Source organism: Procambarus clarkii, chromosome 9 (genome assembly GCF_040958095.1).
Source record: "Procambarus clarkii isolate CNS0578487 chromosome 9, FALCON_Pclarkii_2.0, whole genome shotgun sequence".
Lineage (NCBI taxonomy): Eukaryota > Metazoa > Arthropoda > Malacostraca > Decapoda > Cambaridae > Procambarus > Procambarus clarkii.
Genome location: NC_091158.1, coordinates 51162925 through 51188305, shown reverse-complemented (window position 1 = coordinate 51188305; position 25381 = coordinate 51162925). Strand labels below are relative to the sequence as shown.

General features: G+C 42.7%; 1 protein-coding gene across 1 annotated transcript in view; it reads left to right on the top strand.

The window, feature by feature from the left end:
- LOC138362931 (uncharacterized) overlaps positions 1–25381 on the top strand; it is a 166198-nt gene that overhangs the window by 494 nt on the left and 140323 nt on the right. The window lies entirely within an intron of this gene.

The window sequence follows — 25381 nt, the reverse complement described above, 5'->3', positions numbered from 1 at the left end:
AATCTCTAATATAACACTGACCAGTGAAGGTTACTCCTTAGCTGTTCAATTGCTCAAAACCAACTACGATAACACGGAGAGAACTATTACTGTCTTAGTTCAAAAATTGCTAGATTTACCATCTGCTAATAATTCTACAGATTCCCTCCAAACTTTCAGGCTAGAGTTAGAATCTTTACTCAAGGCCTTATGCCTTAAAGTCCAAATTCAGACAGCTGAATGGCTGACCAAAGTAGTTGTTAGGCGAAAATTGCCAAGAGAAACTTTAGATAAATTATGTACCATGTACAACAAGACCTTTTTGACCTTGAAAGAAATTACAGAAGGTCTACATACCTTAGTCGAAAGACAAAGAGCCAACCAAGATGGGAAAAGTGTTTCAAATTTCTCTACTAACTCCCATCGTAAGTCAGCTCATATTGACACTTCAGTTAAACCAAAAATGACTTTAAATAAGTCTAATAAATTTAAACCTAGGACTGCTCCATCCACTGGAAAGGGGAGTGGTAATGTAGGTACTTATTCAGTATCTCCTTCTGGTGTAACCAATGACTTGTCTGCTAAAGGAACAAAGTCAACCAGAGAGATAAGGTGTCTGTTCTGTAGTCAAGGACATGCCACCTACCAATGCACTGTTTATCCTAACTTTAATACCAGGATTAAACGGTTACAAGAAATACACAGATGCACCAAGTGCATGGGCTCTCATGACCCCAAAAAATGTGTAGTGCAACTACGTTCATGCAGTAGATGCAACCAAGGTGTACATCATTATGCCTTATGTAGAAAAACTTCTACCCAATCCATGACAACTGGGGAGAATTCCACGAATTCTACCACAGTACAATATTGCAAAGTGCATCAAGAAATAAATGTACTTGCTACTGAGTCAGGCAATAATACCACTCTGCCTACAGCTCAACTTAGACTAATAAACAGGAAATCTAGAGTTAACACTAGAGTTCTTTTTGATCAAGGATCACAGAAAACCTTCATTACACAACAATTAGTCGAGCAGTTAAAATTAAAACCTGCCAAAAGTGTGAGATTAAATATTTCAGGTTTCTTGACTAATAGTGGACTTCGTGAATACCAAGTAGTTAAGGTATTAGTGAGACTTGGATCTTCCACTAGTCCAATACAAGCGGTAGTAGTAGATAAACTTCCTACAGACCTACAGGTCACAGGATTAGCTCGCACTGCGAAATATCTTAAACGAAACTGCATGAGGCTAGCAGATTACAAAATAAATTCTGACTGCCTCACTGATGTTGGAATACTTATAGGCGCGGATCATTATTATAAATTTATAACGGGATGCACCAGACAAAACAGAATGAATTTGTTGTCATCTGCTGGAGGCAAGTTGCTTACTGGACCGGTGCTTTTCCAACAGAATCCAGCGTCAACAAACCAACAATCTAACAACATAATAGTGGTGTGACTAGGCTTGGAACAGTCACCTCTACATTTCAGAGAAATATCTGAAGATATTGAGTCTGATCCACCTGTACATCGTCTGTGGGATTTAGACACTTTAGGTATTATCCCTGAACAACCAAGCCCTGATGATATGTGGACTTACCAGCAATATCTGGATACAGTTGTCTATAAAGATAAACAATACTGGGTGAGACTCCCATGGAAGTTGAATCATCCACAACTTCCAGTTAATTATTTCATGGCAGCCTCACAATTGCAGTCTCAATTAACACGACTACAGAAGCAGCCAGACAAACTGAACATGTATCATCAACTAATCCAACAACAACTCAACAGTAAATTTATCGAGGTTGTTGATAATGATGACCGGAAAATAGGTCACTATTTACCCCATCACGCTGTGGTGAAAGATTCCTTGACAACACCAATACGTATTGTATTCAACTGTAGTGCTAAATTGAAGCCAAGCAGTGTGTCTTTGAATGAATGTCTCCAAATGGGACCTAGCCTAACCCAAAGGCTACATGATGTGCTATTACGATTCCGCACTGGTATTTTTACTTATACTGCTGATATCAGTAAAGCTTTCCTTAGAGTAGGTTTACAGGAAGAGGATCGTAATTACACCAAGTTTCTCTGGATTAAGGACCCACTGGATCCTAACAGTGATATCATCACATATCGTTTTGCCTCAGTATTATTTGGAGTGACGTCTTCCCCATTTCTATTGCAAGCAACATTAGATACACATTTGAGGAAGTCTAATGGCCCTTATAAGGCAGAAATTAGTGACAACTTGTATGTCGACAATTTCCAGGGAACTACCAATGATCAATCCAATTTGGTAGAAATCTACCATGAGGCTAACCGTGAGTTATTAGGAGCCAATATGCCACTACAATCATGGGCCTCAAATAATGAATCATTAAACCAGATAATCGAGAAAGAATTTCCAGGTTATCAGGTACCTAATCAATTAAAGGTTCTAGGTGTGGAATGGAACACAAGTACTGACGAGATGAATGTCAAGTCAGTACAAACCGATAATTCATCCATTACCATGAGAAAATTACTCTTGTATGTCAGTCAACCATTTGACCCTTTAGGCTTGCTTAGTCCTATATTAATAAGGGGCAAACTCCTAATGCAGGAATGCTGGCAGAAACATATGGGATGGGATGATCCGTTACCAAGTGAGTAACAAGCTAAATGGCAGATACTCACAGCGGATTTCAATCAGTTAGGTGTTTTGAAATTTCCTCGTAATGCTTCAGGACCAGACTTGCCCACAAATTTGCACGTTTTTTGCGATGCCTCTGGCAAAGCGCATGGCGCTGTAGCCTACTTAGTTAATAGTGCACAATCAATTTTGCTCACATCTAAAGCAAGGGTTGCTCCCATTAAGAAGAGATCTTTACCTCAAATGGAGTTGACAGCATTGCTGGTGGGAGTAAGATTGGCTCATTGCCTGACCAAAACACTCAATAATATCCACTTTGGTGAGATTGTCGTGTGGTCAGACAATGAGGCAGTCTTACAATGGGTAAGAAACAACAATAATAAAACTCCCTACGTCAGTAATCGTGTTAGGGAAATTCATGAATTATCTGCTGGATATAAATTCAGACATGTTCCTACTAAGGACAATCCTGCAGATTATTTATCTCGAGGATTAACACTAAAACAACTTATCAAGTCTTCGCTGTGGTTCAATGGACCTTCATGGCTTGTTGGTGGTCAGTGGCCCAAACAAAAGCCACAAGTCATAGTGACCAATATCACCACTCCCATGAAAGAACCAGAACCTCAACGAATCTTAGCCATTGATCCTCACAATTATTCCAACTTAAGTAAGTTATTAAGAGTGACAGCACATGTGTTTGACTTTCTTGCTAAGATAGGAATCAGACATAAGTTTCCCAATCCTATCCTCTACTGGATCAAACGTGCACAGCAAGAGACATATGGAAGCGAGTATGAAAATCTTCCAGATAAATTAACTAAGTCTCTAGGTATCTGGTATGATGCCAACACCCATAAAATATTAAGGTGTGGAGGACGTTTGCTTCATGCAAAAATTGATCTAGATACAAAGAATCCAATTCTTCTACCACGTCACCACATCATTACCAAACTTCTAGTTTTACATCACCATCAATATGGTACTTTACATGGTGGTGTTAGATACTCTCACCGACCTAAGACAGAAATACTGGCTTCCTCAAGATCGTCAGACAGTCAAGTCAATTATTAAATTCTGTGTAATCTGCAAAAGATAGGATGCCCGAGTATGTCCTTACCCAGGACCTCCACTACTCCCTGAAGAAAGAGTGGTTCATCTTCGTCCTTTTGAAACCACTGGTGTTGATTACACAGGAGCTTTGCTTCTCACTGGCAATCCAGATAAGATACCAGTGAAAGCTTACATTTGCCTCTTTACGTGTGCTACCACCAGAGGCGTACATCTAGAAGTGACTTCAGATATGAGTGCTGAAGCCTTCATCCAGACTTTTCGTAGGTTTGCAGCCCGCAGATCCTGTCCCAAACTAATGATATCGGACAATGGTTCAAATTTTGTGGCAGGAGAAGCCTGTCTGCGAGAAGTATGGAATCATCCAGAGGTGCAATCAGTCCTGCAGAGACGACAATGTCACTGGAAATTTATAGCTCCAAGAGCCCCTTGGCAAGGTGGGTTCTACGAACGAATGATAGGAACTGTCAAGAAGTGTTTAAGAAAGACCTTACATCGATAGAAAATTAGTTACTCCGAGCTCCAAACCCTTGTTGTGGAAATCGAGGCGCGAGTCAATAACCGCTCATTAACATACCTGTCAGATGATTTCTCACAGAGAGAACCTCTGAGTCCCTCCCACTTGATACATGGAGGCCTGATGAGCCCTCTCATACCTTTGGCAGAAGAGGACCCCGTCGACCCTTCACATGTAACGAGGAGTGACTTAGTAGAAAGTTACCAACATCTCTCAAGAGTAATTGAAAGGTGGAATGAGGTGTGGACTCGAGAGTACCTCATAGCTCTACGAGAGTACCACTACAGAGCTTCGAGTCCCTATAATAAAGTACAACTTAAACCAGGAGACCTAGTATTGGTTGACAGTGATGGACCAAGGTCAGAGTGGCCCATAGGCAAAATTGTTGCTATCCATCCAGATCACCAAGGTATCCTGAGAGTAGTGAAAGTTTTGTGCTGAGGCAACACTACCCTGAAAACCTTAGAGAAGTTGGTACCTCTCGAATTAGCAGAACGAGAGTAATTACCAGAACCAGCTTCACCAGTAGTTTCCGAGGACAGCGATTCTGATCCACCGAGCAACCGCCCCACTAGAGCTGCTGCTCAACAATGCAAGCGGAAACTACAAGCCTATTACAGCTCTGACCAAGAGCAAATACCTTCCCATCCAATTTAAGTAATCATGATGATACTGTGGTGTGATGTCAAGTAACAAATCGTTACAAGTCACCATGACCCATAACATTCTCATCACAGTAGATTCTTAGTTATTTGAATTGTGTGATTTAATTCTTAATTGTTGTATAGGCTATAAATAACATCATTTTGTCTAGAGTATCTGAGAGTTTACAGACTTTAAGACTTAGTAACATAAACAATACATGTCATAGCGACACCAGTCACAGAGTTTATTGTAAGCTTTCTTAGTTATTAGCTTTAGATAATTCATAATAACGTGTTCCATTTAACATGAAATCTGCAAGACTTAAGTTCTTGTATGTCCTTGACAATTACGGGACATTCGTTATGTGTGTACTAACATACTAACATACTAATATACTTATTAACTTCGGGATGGGTATGTCAGCACTCAACATTACACTGCGACCCGATAAATCTCCCCCCGGAGTTATGTTGGAAATTTCCAACACTAATATCATACTGTTGTATTATTATTAACTATTACTAAAATATACTAATTACTGTAGTAACTAAAATTAACTAACAGTAGTGTTAACATGAACTAATAATTGCATCTGTACAATAATGCTGGAATTCTTACGTAACCAAGCACCAGTATTGCGTCAGATTCTACCAAGTTAAACACATTTATATCCAGTGTGTTAGAGAACTGAATGTGATTCTCTAAAATCATCAGTATTCCGTGTGATAATTATTTACAGATAACATAACTCCCAAATAATGACAAATCGAGAGTTTTTAGTTACAATTGTTATCAAGTAATAAAATTTACCGTCACGCGTGAATGCCATGAAGAAAACTAAAATCATCGCCATTTCTTGTTTACCACCATAAGACGAGAAAGTAATAATATTTAGCTCCCTAGAATTACACCCCAGTCTTTATCAAAGCCTTTTAGCCACAACTGCGCAAAATAATATTATTCGTGATAAATAATTTCTGTGGCGAATGCGGGACGCGGAGAGGAGTGGGAGACGCCATTGTGTGGTAAACTACAGCTCAAGGAGGAGAAGTCGCCAGTGTGCGGCGTGAAGACTTGTTGTGGAATTGAGCAACTAGTTTTGGTGGCAGAGTCTAGGACACGTTACGGTGAAGTTGTCAGCAAGATTTAACCTAATACTCATCAGAGAACTAGTTAATTTGTTCTACGTGATCCGTCGTGACTGGCCAAATAAGCGCGTCGACATCCAAGCCAAGCTAGCCACCACGTGTTCGCCATTGTGACACTAGAGCTTGGGATGCGGTTTCGGCAAGCCTCAACTTATTCAGTACCCGTTTAGCTAAGTATATATGACTCCCTTTTGATGCATCATTAGAGATTGTATATGGCAGGGTAGCTTGTCGTTACATCGAGCAACTTAAACAAAACCCATGTTAGTATTCTAAATTAATTTTACTTCCATTTCCTTAAATATAGATATTTAGTAGCCTAGTACATTGCTACGTAATATCCCTTAAATTACAGCTCACGTGTGAGGAATCCACGAGCTGTTACTTTACCCGTGTTATTCATCTCCCAGTGTTCTACGAGCAATTCCGGAGATCCCGAGGATGATTCGCAACTGATGTCTTTGAAAACGTCTTCAAGCTAAGACCTTTCGTATTTCTTTAATTATTCAAATTATCAGTATTTTAGTTATCATTTATGGAATGCTGTACACTGGAGATAATACGTGTTTATTATAATGATTAATTTCTGATGTTAATATTCTATATCTTTATTGGTGATAAATTTTCTATTGATTCTTTAATTGGTCATAAGATTAGGTTATTACACAATGAACTGGTGCACGAACCACACTAGTTCCTAGACATATATGAAGTTCTAGCAATAACCCCCCAATGTAGGTGTTTGAGGCTTTGATTCAAGTAAATTATTTATACAGCCCATTAATTACTCAAGTGATTATATTTCCTAATATTTATCCATAGACACTGGTTCTTCTAGGAATTTCTAATCATCACTTTTTATTAGTTTCCCTCTTTACTATAAAAGCGGGTGGTCCTTCGTAATTGATTTCATTACTTTAATAATTAAATAAATAGAGTCAAGCCCCAAATGTCCCACACTGATTATTGAGTCCCTTCCTTCCTAGGCTCTCAATAATTTTAGACATCATTCATTTATGTTTGGAAGGTGGTGGCAGTGTTTAATGTTTTTTTTATTTTATAATTAGTAATAAATTAATAACCCCTATCCTTGTTATGTCCTCCTCATTTAATATTCCTGTTTATATTCGTGACCGTCCCAGTGAGGGGTCATACTGGACTGTAACAGAGTTAAGCTGGGGTATTGAGCGAAGAGAGAGCCGTTCACAGAGTACAGAGAAGGGTTACCATTAAAAGGTTCAGGGTGATAACAAATGGGACATTGAGGGTTATTACAATGGTTTACAATTACGATTCGCATAGAGTAGGCGATTCTAGTGTCGTGAAGGGCTGGGAAGTTTAATTATATGCAGTAACCGTATGCGCTAAGCAGGCAGTTAGTGGAGGCCGCCTTGGGTGGTTGGAAAGGGTGTTATTTACTCGACCCTCTGCAACTACGGACAAGGGTGCTGCGTGATTTTCGCAGCAACAATTCTAGGTTTCGAATTGTTGGGGCGGGGAAGTATTAGGACGCTAATTATTATCCTCGAGGGCGTGTTAGGCGACCCAATCGCTAGATTTTTACGGTACAGCCATGAAGGTACCAAGAGTTCACTGAGGGATGGCCTAGTAGATTCTCTAGCAACGGAATTACGGTGGTGTCGGACAGTTAGATCCGTCAGTTGTTCCGCTATGTAGTCTAACCGTTGACCGCGAAGGACAGGATTATTTGGTACTGTCGGGATCTAGGTGGGTGTGGTTACCTAGGCTTGGAAAAGCGACAGGACAGGGACGGTTATAGGTTAAATCGAGATTTCCTTAAGTACTAAATTAAGTTCCCTGTATATTTAGTTCCCTTTCAGGTTAAGTATCCCTTCGGTAGTTAAGTGTTCCCCCCTTGGTTACGTAATTCTCGTATATAAGTGTTATTATTTTTCTAAGTATTTGTTTTACATGTTTTAAGTCGGGAATTTTTGTTTTCGTATTGTGCAGTATTAATTCTTTGAGAGAATTACTAAAAGATGAGTGGTTTTACTGTTTTCAAGTGAAGTGCGGTGCATTAAGTGAAGTCAGTGAAAGAATTGAAATCAGTGAAATCGTGGAAAAATTTTTATGATGACATTTTTCAAAGTCGCTTGGAAAATCTCAATTTCGGAATAAATTCTAGTTTTGTGTCTGGCTATACGATCTTCGGGTCGTCAATGTTAATTCAATTGTGCGATTAAAGTGATCCGAGTTAGAACTTTGAGAGACCAAAAGTCGAATTTTGGTCATTTAAGCGAATTAGCGTTGGGACTGAATTTTCTAGCGGTTTTACTCAGCACCCAGTGTGACAGCGCTCAGTAATTGTTTGCGCTCAACCAAGTGTCTAAGTGTCTCGCGAGTAGTGGATTCAGTTCAAGTGATAAGCGAACTACACGTCGGTATTTAATTTATAATTTTGAGAAAATAAATACTTGGTTAATTAAGAATTAGTGCGGAGACTACTTTCTGAGGATTAGGCTTCGTGACAGTGAGCGCGCTTTCAATTTTTGTATACTTACCAACGTGTCCAACTGGTTAGCGAGTGTTATAGGCGGTTAAAGTAACAAGTCAACTACGCGCCAGTAATGTAAATTGTAATTTTGGGAAATTAATTACTAATTTTTACTTAAGGATTCAGCGCGACTCTGTAGCCTGTGAGCGTCGCAGATATCAGTGTATATTTCTCAGTATTCTACAACACGACCGGCGGTGAACAAGTGTATGCTAGGTAAACATCGAGTTCATGCAGTAACGTAAATAAGTAATTTAACATTAATTTGGTTTAACTAATAATGCTTATAATTATATCCGAGCGCCGTTGTTAGCGTCGGGCGTTACGGAATTAAAAATAATTGTTGAAGATTATAAACATCGCGCCAGTGTTAAATTAACGATTACCGTCAGTTCATTCCTAGTGCGCCTAAGATTTTCAAGAAAAATTTAAGAAATTCAGTTAACGTAAAGTGTTGTATTTATTGTGCGCTGGTGAACTAGACTGATTATTTTCGATAAATAAAAACAGAGTTGAAACTAAATTATTTACAGTAAATTCAGTGTAATTCCTTTCACGTAAATATTAATTGTATGATTTCAGTATATTGTTCAAGAATTCGGTAATTATCAATTTTCTAAAATTTATATTGGATTGGCATTTAGAGACAAGAAATTCTTTTATAATTCTTATATTTGCGTTACCAGTCCTACTTCGAGTGTCTAATAAATATGGTGGAAATTAATTACATTTTTTCAAATTTATTCTAGTAGTCCGATCATTTAATAATTAACGTAACCTTTTTATGTGGTTTATAATTGCGCATATATAGTTATTCAACATCGTATACAGTGTTTGTTTCACAAGTGATGATTAGTAGTCGATGCCGGTTGCGTATTTCCATCTGTCCGCATATAAATTTGACGAATGAGAGAAGAGGATAATAGGACTAAAGAATTCATTCATTGGTGTAGCGTAGTCAGCGAGACGCTGACGCCAACAGCTGTCATCGCCTTGTCAACGGGCGACGGTCCTCACTGGGGCTCGAGAAATCGATTAGGAAGGGTGGCGATATATGGTACTTCCGGTTTGGTCACACGGAACATTTTTTCCAAGGATTGAGGTTAGGAAACATTTTGTGTTTTACTAGAAGTTATTGATGAAACCAAATCGTGTGTTAAAATTTCACCCAGATCCGACGACTGGTCTTGAAGTTACGTTTTGGGGTGAAAATGGTTTTTATCAATGAATGGACAATGTATACAGACGCACCCTCCCCAATACCCCATCCTTACCCAAGCACCCCTTCCTGCCTACAACCCCCAACCTCATACCCTCCTTACCCAGACTCCCCTTCCTGCCTACAACCCCCAACCTCAAACCCTCCCTACAACCCCGTTCCCCAACCTTACCTCCAGGCCAACCCATGTCCACCCCAATCCCTGGCAGACCCATACCAACCCCAGCCTAATACCACCCAAACCCTTGTCGACGCGTTATTGGAATTGTGGAAAACTAGATTTCCCGCTCAACCCCCCCTGTTACAACCCCCCCTCCACAACCCACCCCCGGCCTGTCCTCACCATCCCACCTATCCCCCAACCTATCCAACCCACCCCTCCGGTTACCCCCCCTACCCCCTCCATTAATCCTACACCTTGCTCCTCACCTCCCCTCCACCCCTCTTCCCCCCCCCCCCTACCCCTATTCCTAGTGTCGCCTCTACAGAAGTTGCTGGGGAATGTAGCCAGCGGACTTCTGGGACGCGTAAAATTGATGAAATTTGTTGGAATGTGTCATGGCCGAGGCCATTACAGGTATGTGTGCACGAGCACACGGGTCAAGGGTGACCCAGAACAGATCAGCACGTTGGGTGGCAGACCTACGTTTGAGATGACGGTTGAAGGTGTGAGATTGACAGTTTTTGTGGACACCGGAAGTCAAGCAACTCTCATTAAAAAGTCAGCCTTCAGCACACTTAAAGAGACATGCCTTAAGCGTTGTGGGAAGCATTTAACAGCAGTGAATGGTCAACATATTAATATCTTGGGCCAGGCCACTCTCAATTTTGAAGTGGGTAAGGAAGAAGCTTACCCACACAATTGCACGATTGTCGAGAATCTTGCATTCCCTGGTCAGATTTTGTTGGGAATGGATTTTCTGGGACGAGTTAACTTTTCTTTGTCTGCTCACGAGGGAGCAAGGAAGTGCAGATTGAAGTTGGGCCAGGTAGTTTATCCCATTAAAATGGTAGATCATCCTCCAGTAATTGCTTCCATTAGTAAGAAACAGAAGTACAACATGTCACTACCCTAAGTTGTTATTTAAGTCTCTTCTAGACACAGATAAGAAATCATGTGGGTTACATGCCTTGGTGAAACAATGTTGCCCACCACATTCAGTTAAATTCATTAAAGTATCAGTGGGACGTCACATTGCACCAGGTACCACCCTTCAGGTGGCTGGGAGATGTGACAGGCTGTTGATCCCTTAATCATTTGATCACAGTGCTTGATAAAGGTGCCCTTATTCCAGTTGTCAATCTCTCGCACAAAACCTATCGTTTCAGGGCAGGTGATAGGGTGTCTCAGGCTACAATTGTAGAAAATACAGGAATTTTTCAGTATCAAAGCCAGGAGATGCCAGCCACCACAGCACAATGTAGTGCAGCTTAATCTTACAGCAAAGTAGTACACAGGGATAAACACAAGACCGAGACAGGAAAAAGTAGTAATACTTCAAGAAGTTGATAAGTTAATCTCGGCTCTGGATGTGCAACATGTGCAACAGTCAGATAGGAAACTTTTGAGAGGGATTTTACGTAAATTACCCTAGACTGTTTGCAACAGAAGACGATCAGATCGGGCTTCTGGATAGGATCGAGCATGTTATTCCTACAGGTGATCATCCTCCTATTTACACCCGTCAATGGAGGCTTCCGGAACGGGCGAAGGAAGTAATTAGGGATGAGTGTCAGAAGATGTTGAGACAGGATGTGACAGAGCCTAGTACATCACCATGGTTGTCGCCAGTGGTGCTGGTACGTAAACCGGATGGTAGTTATAGGTTTTGTGTTGACTACCGAAAGATAAACAAAATTACTAAAGGTGATGTGTATCCTTTGCCACGGATACAAGAAATAATAGATCAGTTTGGGGCAGCCAAATACTTTTCTACTCTGGATGCGAAATCTGCTTATTGGGCCATCCCAGTCGCTGAGAAAGATAGAGAGAAGACCGCCTTTTCTGATGGGGTTCATACTTATCAATTCAAGCGGATGCCTTTCGGGTTAAAGACAGCGCCTTCATCATTTCAGAGGGCTATCAATTATATACTAAACCCAGTTCTGGGAAGGCACTCATTAGCGTACCTGGATGATGTGGTCATCTATTCCAGGACGTTTGATGAGCACTTACGAGATTTGACTGAGACATTGACACTGTTAGATAAGGTGGGTTTCAAACTCAATGCGGGGGAAATGCACTCTGGCATCGCAGAAATTCAAGTTTCTGGGATTCCAGGTGAGCACAGACGGTATCCGACCTGACCCCGACTCCTGTCGTGCCATTGCTGACATGCCTACACCTAAGACAGCAAAGGATGTTCGAAGGTTTCTGGGGGCAGCCGGATATTTCCGTCGCCACATTGAGGGTTTTGCAAGTACAACAGCACCGTTAACTGAGCTCACTAAGAAAAATGTTAAATTCGTTTGGAAACCTGAGCATGATGACGCTTATGCACCTAGATGATGGGGCCCTTACCGAGTAATTGAAAGAAAAGGTCCGGTTAATTTTGTTATTAAAGGTATTTTTGAAGACCAAGTTGAGAGAACGATTCACATTAATAAGTTAAAACCTTAACATGCGAGAGAGGAACTAGAGCTGCCTTCAGCAAGGTCTAATTCCTGACCTGTCTAATGATCCAAGTGCTGAGTCAGATGATGAGGATAACCTTCTGTCAGATGTCATCAGTAGTCAAGTTCAATCTTGTCACCCCATGGTAACAAGGTCGCGAGCTGTACAGTAAATTGTTAATGATCTCCCCTAGTCAGGTTTAGAAATTCCATAATAATTATCCTGTAGAGGCACTGGTGTGTATTACTGATGTGCATGGACTCAGGTAGCATACTTGCTTTGCTCTGGGGTTTCCAACTACCTATACCTCAGAGTAATATCCATGCTTCCCGTCAGTTGTTGTTGTACTGTCTTTCTCAGGTCTGATGGTACACCAGTTCCAGCCTCCCAGTCACACGTGAACCAAGGATCGAGATCAGCAGGTCTGAGGATGACCCACCTGGCTGATAAGATCGGGGTCTGAGGCACGTTACATAAAGTCCTCCCCCCTTGTACCCGGTAACTCGTCAATTGGTTATCCGGAAGGGGTGACTGGCAGTACAGTCACCCGGCCGACACCTGACGTCACTAACGAGGTTGTCCCAGTCCTAGCCATGCTGTCGTCATGGAGCAGAGTCCAGTCACCATCACAGCCGTGGGCAAGCTGTCTCAAGGTCACCAACCACGCCCACCAGCCGCGTAGTCAAGACTGCGGGAAAACCGGAAGTGGAAGACGAGTGGTCTACGAAGAAGAACGCTAATTGCAACGACTTGTCAGCTCCCTCAAAACCTGCGGTTGCGTCGTCTGTGGAAACACAAGATGTAACGCGGTGGTCTCAGGGTACGAACAGCACTACCCCTACAGAGTGCTTGCTGAATCGCCAGAAGAGGTACAATCCTGTACATCGGCCCAAGCTTCAGCTGCACGAGGGGTTGCACGGAAGGTGTACCTGCCCAGTAGTACCGGGATAACAAGTAAACTGCCGGTAGATGACGTCGCCCAGGAGCTGAGGCAGGGCCCACCTGTCCCTGTCACCATGCCATCCTCTTCAACGCCACTCGAACCTCACTACCAACGCGAGATATCATGACACGTTGAAGCTGATGCTCTACTGTGGCAGCCATGGTTAACAACAATCCATCCAGACTGTATTGGGGAGCGATAAGAAGAGGTGAACCCGGGTTTCCTGTTAGCGGGGTCCACCTGAGCGGAACAGCGGCCAGCTGTCAGCTGTCACTCAAGTCAGGTGCGGGTAGTACGAGACCCCCTGTACTGTCCGTAGTTGGCCGAGGCCGGAAATGGAACTTCCAGACGACCAGGATCTTCAAGCAACATGAGGTAGTCGCCGGAATCTACAGCAACGAAATGTCACTAGGAACGAACGATAGAAGATATTTATAGAAAAGTTTCATATAAAAATAAATCCTATTAATATAGTAAACTGTGTTAACTCGGAACAGTTAGTTAACTTTTAATTTTCCATCTGATAGTAAGCACCTATACACCTTCGGAAAATTCTCTGGACCAGTATTAAATGTTGAAAACTAGAACTAGTGAAATAGAGAAATAAATCTAGAAAGTGAACATCTAGAAAATTGTTACTAGAAAATTACCCTGTCTCTAGATAAGTTGTATGAGTAAACTGGTTTGAGAACCATCTAGTAGGATCTCTAGAATCGTGGATCAGTGGGGAACTTTATCTAGATTTTTCTAGACCCTAGATACTGATAGTTATATAAATATATTTTTTAATTTTTGTTGAGGTTTACTGAACAATAAGGGTGTGCTGGTACACAGTCTGAAAAATGTGTTCACCCGCTGTTGTTGTGGACTTGAGTATGAACTCTGGGACATTGGGAGTTGAGGAACTTATATCCAGTGTGTTGTTGTTGGTTAAGAGACATGTCTGTGGACATTGAATTTTTTTAATAAAAAATATTTTTGTGTCTTTTCTTTAGATTTTAAGATTGGGATGCGCTGTGGTGGACATTTGTCACAGAGAGTTGTTGTGGAACACTAGGCCCCTGAGACGTAGTGTTCTTCGATTTTGATGTAATTTTTTAATTTTTTTTTAATGATATTGATTTTTTTTAATGTTTCTGGGTGATGTGTCTGATCTTTATTCCAGGTGGAATACTGAGATAGCTGAAGGCTCTCAGCTGATTTTAGCTAGTTAGTAATTGTTAGGTTTGGATTTCTCCAGTTATTTGTTACTATATCAAGACAGGTATAGGATGTTTTATCTTCCAGGTAGTTGGAAGGGTACGAGGGCTGCATCCCAAGTGGACAGCCAGGATTATAGGGGACGGTCTCTGTCCTTATGTTTTATGCATTATTACTGTGTTTGTTATGTATTTATACATCCTGGGACATTGGGAGTTGAGGAACTTATATCCAGTATGTTGTTGTTGGTTAAGAGACATGTCTGTGGACATTGAATTTTCCAGCATTGTCCCATGTCCCAGCATTGACATGCTGGGACACCTTTTAGGGGTGCCATTTTTAGTTTTGGAGGATTGTATGGAATTAGCTAGGATTAGATAAGTATTTCTGTTGTTTTGAAGCATTGGGTCATTTATTGTTGAGTTAAATGTTGTTTTTGGAGTTAATGATTATGATAGGGCAGGGTTCTGGATAAGAATTTTGTGCCTTAAACTTCTTTACACACAAATTTCTTAATTTCCGAAGAGGGGGAGTTGTAATGGTATATGCACACCATAGCCCCTTCCCCCTTTCCCCTTCCCCCTTTCTCTTCTCCTTCCTCTTCCCCTTCCCTTCTCTCGCTTGCCTACTCTCCCTTGGGTCATTTCTGTCTTTTGTCACGGGGGTCATAAACAGCTTGAAGCCACTTGCTCCCCTCTCTCTCCTGTCCTTCCGGGCCAGTGACGAATTTGGGTATATTACCCCAGGGCTAATAAACTTGTGATCTCAAGTTACACGTGGGTGCCCAGCCAGGAAAGTCGTTGGTGTCTTCCCAGTTTTTGGAGTTTTCTGTCAAGAGGAATTGACCCTTATGGTCAAGCCTGATCCGGATTGGTTAAAGACATGTAGGCCTGGGGAGGCGGGGCCTCACAGGGTAGTGCCTGCCCATGCCATTGGCCCGGTTTCTAGAGCACCTCATTCACTGGTGAGCGTTTTCCAATAAAGAAAAGTTTAGTGTGTCTGGGGACCTCGGCTGAGGTACATACAGGTCAACTGACCTGTGGGCAGCCAATCAACATCCTTTGGCAAGTTGCAGTATTGAAGGTATAGTGCATCTTGAGTTCATGTCCATAGTAAATATCCATTGTGCCTCTAGGGTAATAGAATAGGGGATATGTTCAAATTGTCTTAATTTACATGGTTCATAAAATAAATTGTATAACTTGTTCAGTGGTATTCACTTAACTCCCCTTTGATATATTTTTGCTACTTGTCGTTTTTATGTGTTGAATTGGAAACCCCCCCATGTTCTCCTACAGTTAATAGATACTAAAAATGCCCTTGGATTTTAAATACGTAACATAAATTAAACGAACTAATTTTCCCAAAAATTTAATACTGAAATTCATACTACCCTTTGAGTTCCCTGATTATTGAGTTCCTTCCTTCCTAGGCTCTCAATAATTTTAGACACATTCATTTATGTTTGGAAGGTGGTGGCAGTGTTTAATGTTTTTTTTATTTATAATTAGTAATAAATTAATAACCCCTATCCTTGTTATGTCCTCCTCATTTAATATTCCGTTTATATTCGTGACCGTCCAGTGAGGGGTCATACTGGACTGTTACAGAGTTAAGCTGGGGTATTGAGCGAAGAGAGAGCCGTTCACAGAGTACAGAGAAGGGTTACCATTAAAAGGTTCAGGGTGATAACAAAAGGGACATTGAGGGTTATTACATATGGTTCATCTATCTGTCAGTCTACCTATCCATCTATCTAACCACCTATCTATCCATCTATTTAAAAATAAATTCACCAATCCATGTTCCCATTTTGCCTTCGCATATCCATCTATCCGATTATGCACCCATTCATCTATCATTCTCTCAATATGTCTATTCATGTATCGATCCATCTAACTTACCATCTATCCATCTTTTTGTCAATCTATCCACATTATATATATAGTTCTGGGTTAGGGCTTCTATCCCTCTAACTATTTTCTTAGCATCAGGGCTTAATTGAAATAGGAGTTCTCCAAAACTCATTTTCGTACTTTTGAGGTGAAGAAAAGAAGTGATTTACTATAGAGTGTATTACACTTATTTATATAATTTGCACAACGTTTCGAACCTCCATGGTTCATTCTCAAGTGAACAGATCTTACAATACTAGTTTATTTTATACCCGCACTGGGTCAGGTGATAATACAATAAAGGTGAAAACATGGGGGGATACATAAGGGATAAATGTGAGGTGAAACATAGAGGCTGCAGAAGGCTTATTGGCCCATACGAGGCAGCTCCTATCTAATCACAATGATTAATCCAGTGTAATTGGCCTATTATGTTGGACATTGTCTTCTGTGTTGGCATCGATATGTTCTTGTCTTGTCCTTACTCTCATGGTGGGTAGAGTAAATAGTTCCGTGATTTGGGTGTTCATGGTAGGTCGCTCTATTCTTATGTATAGTATAAGTGATGTGTCTCGTCCTCTGTTGAGGGATGTTGAGGAGCCTGGTCCTGGCTTCTGGTCTCCTGATGAACAGTTCCCACACACACACAGGTTCCTCCGTCGCCCTCGTGGTAACGCGTCCTCACCATGCTCACATTCAACAGCTACTGCCTTCCTCCTCCTATTCTCTGGGGTACTGGAGACAGGTACCTCCGTCGTCGTCCTCCACACTCACTGGCACTGTCGACTCCTCACAGTCCAGCACAGCTTCCCCTCGCCTTAACTGCCTGTAGATTTGTGCCCGGCCCCAGCTTCTCATTTGATGTGTAAGATGTGGTCCTCTAGTGGGCGTCTCAGACGTCACCAGCCCAACGTTCCCTCTGCTGCAGACTCTTGATAGAGCTCTTTGCTCTCTAATCCGGCCCGTCCTTGCTTCTGGGCACTCCACGGAAGTTGGATGGCTTCTCAGACTGTCTGCAGAATCGAAGCGAAGCTTAAATCTACTTGTAAGGGATCTCTAGATCCGGAGCTCAACTGAGCGCGTCTTACCTCTTTGACAGCTCGTGATGTACTCTTCCCGCCCAGGCACCAATCGCCCCGAGCCCTCCACCTCGTGACGTCACACCGCCTGAGGGCTCTCGTCTTTGGTCACCTCTGGCACGTGACCTCCCCTGGCCAATCAGGTGCCGGGAAGCGTCAGGACGTCTTGGCGGGAAACAGGATGGCTCGACACCGTCCTGTGCCTCAAAAGGCGTAACCCCTTTGCATTTTCAAACTTAGCTGGCCACTTTTCAGCCAGCAATATCACGCTCCACGCTTTCCCGCACATGAAAATGTTCCCTGAACATTTGGGAATACTTAGGCTACGGAGATATGACTCTTCTAAGCTGGGAAGGAAGAAATACAGGGGTGGACACTGTCACAATATATATATATATATATATATATATATATATATATATATATATATATATATATATATATATATATATATATATATATATATATATATATGTATATATATGTATATATATATATATATGAATATATTATATATATATATATATATATATATATATATATATATATATATATATATATATATATATATATATATATATATATATATATATATATATATATTGCGTTGGTGTTCGGCTGTTTCAAAAGCTGAAGGCAGGGCCTCGTCACATAACAAAAAAAAAAAAGAAGTTTGTCCTTTCGTCTGTGGTAAGGTAATGGGAAGACACACAAACACAAAGTATATAAACAATGAAATTTTAATTACTCAAGAAAACAAGACATGAATAAAGACAATCTCATAAAATCCATACAATCATAAATAAAGACAATCTCATAAAATAACATGAATAATAACTGGCAATGAAAAGTTACTCTAAAACCAGAATGCACGTTATAGTGATAGCAATATAAATTAAATAAGTGAGGTGCTGGAATACTGGCTTCAAGCTGCCACCTCCCTTAGTACACGAAAGCCAAGGCTTAGTCTACTAGCGAGAAATGTCAACTCCAAGGAGCACAGAGATATTCTGACGAGTACGGCGTGCTGCTGCCCAGACGACGACTCTTGGTGGTGGCGTTAGTGCAGGTGCTTCTGGGAGTATGGGTTCGAGTCACTTCTGGGGTGTGAGTTTTCAGTTGCATATTGTCCTGGGGACCATTCAGGCTTGTTCGCATTTGTGTTCCTCACGTGTGCCCCAAAGAATGAGGTGATTTGGTAAAATGCTATGCCCAAGATTACTATCCGAGTGCCGGCGGTGGGGTGGTTCAAATAGCCTCGGCTATCACCTCATTATGTCCGGTCGTGATGGTCAAGTGGATTAAGGCGTCTTGTACATACCAGTTGCGTTGCTTCTGGGAGTATGGGTTCGAGTCACTTCTGGGGTGTGAGTTTTCAGTTGCATATTGTCCTGGGGACCATTCAGGCTTGTTCACATATGTGTTCTTCACGTGTGCCCCAAAGAATGAGGTGATTTGGTAAAATGCTATGCCCAAGATTACTATCCGAGTGCCGGCGGTGGGGTGGTTCAAATAGCCTCGGCTATCACCTCATTATGTCCGGTCGTGATGGCCAAGTGGATTAAGGCGTCTTGTACATACCAGTTGCGTTGCTTCTGGGAGTATGGGTTCGAGTCACTTCTGGGGTGTGAGTTTTCAGTTGCATATTGTCCTGGGGACCATTCAGGCTTGTTCACATTTGTGTTCCTCACGTGTGCCCCAAAGAATGAGGTGATTTGGTAAAATGCTATGCCCAAGATTACTATCCGAGTGCCGGCGGTGGGGTGGTTCAAATAGCCTCGGCTATCACCTCATTATGTCTGGTCGTGATGGTCAAGTAGATTAAGGCGTCTTGTACATACCAGTTGCATTGCTTCTGGGAGTATGGGTTCGAGTCACTTCTGGGGTGTGAGTTTTCAGTTGCATATTGTCCTGGGGACCATTCAGGCTTGTTCACATTTGTGTTCCTCACGTGTGCCCCAAAGAATGAGGTGATTTGGTAAAATGCTATGCCCAAGATTACTATCCGAGTGACGGTGGTGGGGTGGTTCAAATAGCCTCGGCTATCACCTCATTATGTCCGGTCGTGATGGTCAAGTGGATTAAGGCGTCTTGTACATACCAGTTGCGTTGCTTCTGGGAGTATGGGTTCGAGTCACTTCTGGGGTGTGAGTTTTCAGTTGCATATTGTCCTGGGGACCATTCAGGCTTGTTCGCATTTGTGTTCCTCACGTGTGCCCCAAAGAATGAGGTGATTTGGTAAAATGCTATGCCCAAGATTACTATCCGAGTGCCGGCAGTGGGGTGATTCAAATAGCCTCGGCTATCACCTCATTATGTCCGGTCGTGATGGTCAAGTGGATTAAGGTGTCTTGTACATACCAGTTGCGTTGCTTCTGGGAGTATGGGTTCGAGTCACTTCTGGGGTGTGAGTTTTCAGTTGCATATTGTCCTGGGGACCATTCAGGCTTGTTCGCAATTGTGTTCCTCACGTGTGCCCCAAAGAATGAGGTGATTTGGTAAAATGCTATGCCCAAGATTACTATCCGAGTGCCGGCGGTGGGGTGGTTCAAATAGCCTCGGCTATCACCTCATTATGTCCGGTCGTGATGGTCAAGTGGATTAAGGCGTCTTGTACATACCAGTTGCGTTGCTTCTGGGAGTATGGGTTCGAGTCACTTCTGGGGTGTGAGTTTTCAGTTGCATATTGTCCTGGGGACCATTCAGGCTTGTTCGCAATTGTGTTCCTCACGTGTGCCCCAAAGAATGAGGTGATTTGGTAAAATGCTATGCCCAAGATTACTATCCGAGTGCCGGCGGTGGGGTGGTTCAAATAGCCTCGGCTATCACCTCATTATGTCCGGTCGTGATGGTCAAGTGGATTAAGGCGTCTTGTACATACCAGTTGCGTTGCTTCTGGGAGTATGGGTTCGAGTCACTTCTGGGGTGTGAGTTTTCAGTTGCATATTGTCCTGGGGACCATTCAGGCTTGTTCACATTTGTGTTCCTCACGTGTGCCCCAAAGAATGAGGTGATTTGGTAAAATGCTATGCCCAAGATTACTATCCGAGTGCCGGCGGTGGGGTGGTTCAAATAGCCTCGGCTATCACCTCATTATGTCCGGTCGTGATGGTCAAGTGGATTAAGGCGTCTTGTACATACCAGTTGCGTTGCTTCTGGGAGTATGGGTTCGAGTCACTTCTGGGGTGTGAGTTTTCAGTTGCATATTGTCCTGGGGACCATTCAGGCTTGTTCGCATTTGTGTTCCTCACGTGTGCCCCAAAGAATGAGGTGATTTGGTAAAATGCTATGCCCAAGATTACTATCCGAGTGCCGGCGGTGGGGTGGTTCAAATAGCCTCGGCTATCACCTCATTATGTCCGGTCGTGATGGTCAAGTGGATTAAGGCGTCTTGTACATACCAGTTGCGTTGCTTCTGGGAGTATGGGTTAGAGTCACTTCTGGGGTGTGAGTTTTCAGTTGCATATTGTCCTGGGGACCATTCAGGCTTGTTCGCATTTGTGTTCCTCACGTGTGCCCCAAAGAATGAGGTGATTTGGTAAAATGCTATGCCCAAGATTACTATCCGAGTGCCGGCGGTGGGGTGGTTCAAATAGCCTCGACTATCACCTCATTATGTCTGGTCGTGATGGTCAAGTAGATTAAGGCGTCTTGTACATACCAGTTGCATTGCTTCTGGGAGTATGGGTTCGAGTCACTTCTGGGGTGTGAGTTTTCAGTTGCATATTGTCCTGGGGACCATTCAGGCTTGTTCACATTTGTGTTCCTCACGTGTGCCCCAAAGAATGAGGTGATTTGGTAAAATGCTATGCCCAAGATTACTATCCGAGTGCCGGTGGTGGGGAGGTTCAAATAGCCTCGGCTATCACCTCATTATGTCCGGTCGTGATGGTCAAGTGGATTAAGGCGTCTTGTACATACCAGTTGCGTTGCTTCTGGGAGTATGGGTTCGAGTCACTTCGGGGGTGTGAGTTTTCAGTTGCATATTGTCCTGGGGACCATTCAGGCTTGTTCGCATTTGTGTTCCTCACGTGTGCCCCAAAGAATGAGGTGATTTGGTAAAATGCTATGCCCAAGATTACTATCCGAGTGCCGGCAGTGGGGTGATTCAAATAGCCTCGGCTATCACCTCATTATGTCCGGTCGTGATGGTCAAGTGGATTAAGGCGTCTTGTACATACCAGTTGCGTTGCTTCTGGGAGTATGGGTTCGAGTCACTTCTGGGGTGTGAGTTTTCAGTTGCATATTGTCCTGGGGACCATTCAGGCTTGTTCGCAATTGTGTTCCTCACGTGTGCCCCAAAGAATGAGGTGATTTGGTAAAATGCTATGCCCAAGATTACTATCCGAGTGCCGGCGGTGGGGTGGTTCAAATAGCCTCGGCTATCACCTCATTATGTCCGGTCGTGATGGTCAAGTGGATTAAGGCGTCTTGTACATACCAGTTGCGTTGCTTCTGGGAGTATGGGTTCGAGTCACTTCTGGGGTGTGAGTTTTCAGTTGCATATTGTCCTGGGGACCATTCAGGCTTGTTCGCATTTGTGTTTCTCACGTGTGCCCCAAAGAATGAGGTGATTTGGTAAAATGCTATGCCCAAGATTACTATCCGAGTGCCGGCGGTGGGGTGGTTCAAATAGCCTCGGCTATCACCTCATTATGTCCGGTCGTGATGGTCAAGTGGATTAAGGCGTCTTGTACATACCAGTTGCGTTGCTTCTGGGAGTATGGGTTCGAGTCACTTCTGGGGTGTGAGTTTTCAGTTGCATATTGTCCTGGGGACCATTCAGGCTTGTTCGCATTTGTGTTCCTCACGTGTGCCCCAAAGAATGAGGTGATTTGGTAAAATGCTATGCCCAAGATTACTATCCGAGTGCCGGCGGTGGGGTGGTTCAAATAGCCTCGGCTATCACCTCATTATGTCCGGTCGTGATGGTCAAGTGGATTAAGGCGTCTTGTACATACCAGTTGCGTTGCTTCTGGGAGTATGGGTTCGAGTCACTTCTGGGGTGTGAGTTTTCAGTTGCATATTGTCCTGGGGACCATTCAGGCTTGTTCGCATTTGTGTTCCTCACGTGTGCCCCAAAGAATGAGGTGATTTGGTAAAATGCTATGCCCAAGATTACTATCCGAGTGCCGGCGGTGGGGTGGTTCAAATAGCCTCGGCTATCACCTCATTATGTCCGGTCGTAATGGTCAAGTGGATTAAGGCGTCTTGTACATATCAGTTGCGTTGCTTCTGGGAGTATGGGTTCGAGTCACTTCTGGGGTGTGAGTTTTCAGTTGCATATTGTCCTGGGGACCATTCAGGCTTGTTCGCATTTGTGTTCCTCACGTGTGCCCCAAAGAATGAGGTGATTTGGTAAAATGCTATGCCCAAGATTACTATCCGAGTGCCGGCGGTGGGGTGGTTCAAATAGCCTCGGCTATCACCTCATTATGTCCGGTCGTGATGGTCAAGTGGATTAAGGCGTCTTGTACATACCAGTTGCGTTGCTTCTGGGAGTATGGGTTCGAGTCACTTCTGGGGTGTGAGTTTTCAGTTGCATATTGTCCTGGGGACCATTCAGGCTTGTTCACATTTGTGTTCCTCACGTGTGCCCCAAAGAATGAGGTGATTTGGTAAAATGCTATGCCTAAGATTACTATCCGAGTGCCGGCGGTGGGGTGGTTCAAATAGCCTCGGCTATCACCTCATTATGTCCGGTCGTGATGGTCAAGTGGATTAAGGCGTCTTGTACATACCAGTTGCGTTGCTTCTGGGAGTATGGGTTCGAGTCACTTCTGGGGTGTGAGTTTTCAGTTGCATATTGTCCTGGGGACCATTCAGGCTTGTTCACATTTGTGTTCCTCACGTGTTCCCCAAAGAATGAGGTGATTTGGTAAAATGCTATGCCCAAGATTACTATCCGAGTGCCGGCGGTGGGGTGGTTCAAATAGCCTCGGCTATCACCTCATTATGTCCGGTCGTGATGGTCAAGTGGATTAAGGCGTCTTGTACATACCAGTTGCGTTGCTTCTGGGAGTATGGGTTCGAGTCACTTCTGGGGTGTGAGTTTTCAGTTGCATATTGTCCTGGGGACCATTCAGGCTTGTTCACATTTGTGTTCCTCACGTGTGCCCCAAAGAATGAGGTGATTTGGTAAAATGCTATGCCCAAGATTACTATCTGAGTGCCGGCGGTGGGGTGGTTCAAATAGCCTCGGCTATCACCTCATTATGTCCGGTCGTGATGGTCAAGTGGATTAAGGCGTCTTGTACATACCAGTTGCGTTGCTTCTGGGAGTATGGGTTCGAGTCTCTTCTGGGGTGTGAGTTTTCAGTTGCATATTGTATTGTTGCTTCTACTAGCCCGCGCTACATGGACACTTCCTTCTGAGTAGCTAAATCCGAAACAACAACAACAACAAGTAATAATGCATTCTCACATTCAGCACCGCTCCTGTGCCAGGTAAGTCCACTACGGGCTCACCATAGCCCGTGCTACTTGAAACTTTTTGTTCCAAGAAGCTAAATCTTAAACAACAACAACATGTTTGTAAATTAAGTCTTTGAAAATGTAATAAGGAATTACGAAATGAGTTCTGGTGTCAGACCATGAATAAAAAGAATGAATTTTGGAGAGTTACTTTATCAACATTACCCTCGACAGTGAAGAACGTAAGAAATATTAAGAATATATATATATATATATATATATATATATATATATATATATATATATATATATATATATATATATATATATATATATATATATATTGTGATGATAATCTCTTTCAAGAGAGATTGAGCCTGCTCTTCCCTTCAAAGTACGTAACAACAACAGATAATATAGAAGATACGGCCAGCAAGTATCTCCAAAACGTTTTGCCCAGAGAGCAAAACGTATCCAGCACACCGGCACACCTGCTAGCCACCGCCACCGTAAACCGGCAAACTGCTTGTCCATTGCCTGCCTGTCGCTGATTGGCTGGTGTCCCGTCGCACCTGCCCTCCGCCCTCCACCACAAGTTGATGTCTGGGCTGCAGTGGCCCAGAATAGTCAGAATATCCCAGTGCTCCTTGCAGTTGACATCTCTCGTTGGTAGACTAAGCCTTGGCTTTTGTGTACTAAGGGAGGTGGCAGCTTGAAGCCAATATTCCAGCATTATTATTATTTATTTTGCTATAACTCACTTGTCTTAACGTAACTTTTCATTTGCCAGTGATTATTAATATTATTTTGTTTGTTGACTTGCCTTGTATATTTTATGCTTAATTTTATTCATGTCTTGTTTTTCTAACGTAATTAAAATTTCATTGTTAAATTTACTTGTGTTTTGTGTGTCTTCCCAATACCTTACCACAGACGAAAGTTCCAGCTTTTTCTCTTTTTTTTCTTTAATGTGACGAGGCCCTGCCCCTAGCTTTTGAAACAGCCGAACACCAACGCTTTACCGTCACATTAAGTGGGGGCCTGCCCTAGTAGCTTCACTCAGGTACTGGTGCCAAGTAGTAATTTATGGTAAGCGTATTTGGCTTTGGTAACGTAGCTTTTACTATTTTTCATATTCAATTTTATTTTTATATGGTGCTGTGTGTATTGTGCAATCCGAGAGTAGCATATGGTGAAGGTGAGACAACTTTGGATTACGTGGTGACTGTAGGCCTCAGTCATTCTCTTAATTGGTCATCTCTCCCTCCGTGTTATTACTCGTGTTTACCATCTTTTGTCCCTAGGATATTTCTCATATTTTCGACAGATCATCATATTGGTACTCTGGTACTGTGGTCTGTCCCCGGGTCAAGTGCACCTAATCTTCTGCAATCTGACAGTAGGTGGATAAAGAGGGCCATAGTTCCTCTAGCACGAACTTTAGTTGCTGAATTGGGACCTCAGCAGCAGTTCTCGTCACCAGTTGACACCTCGCACC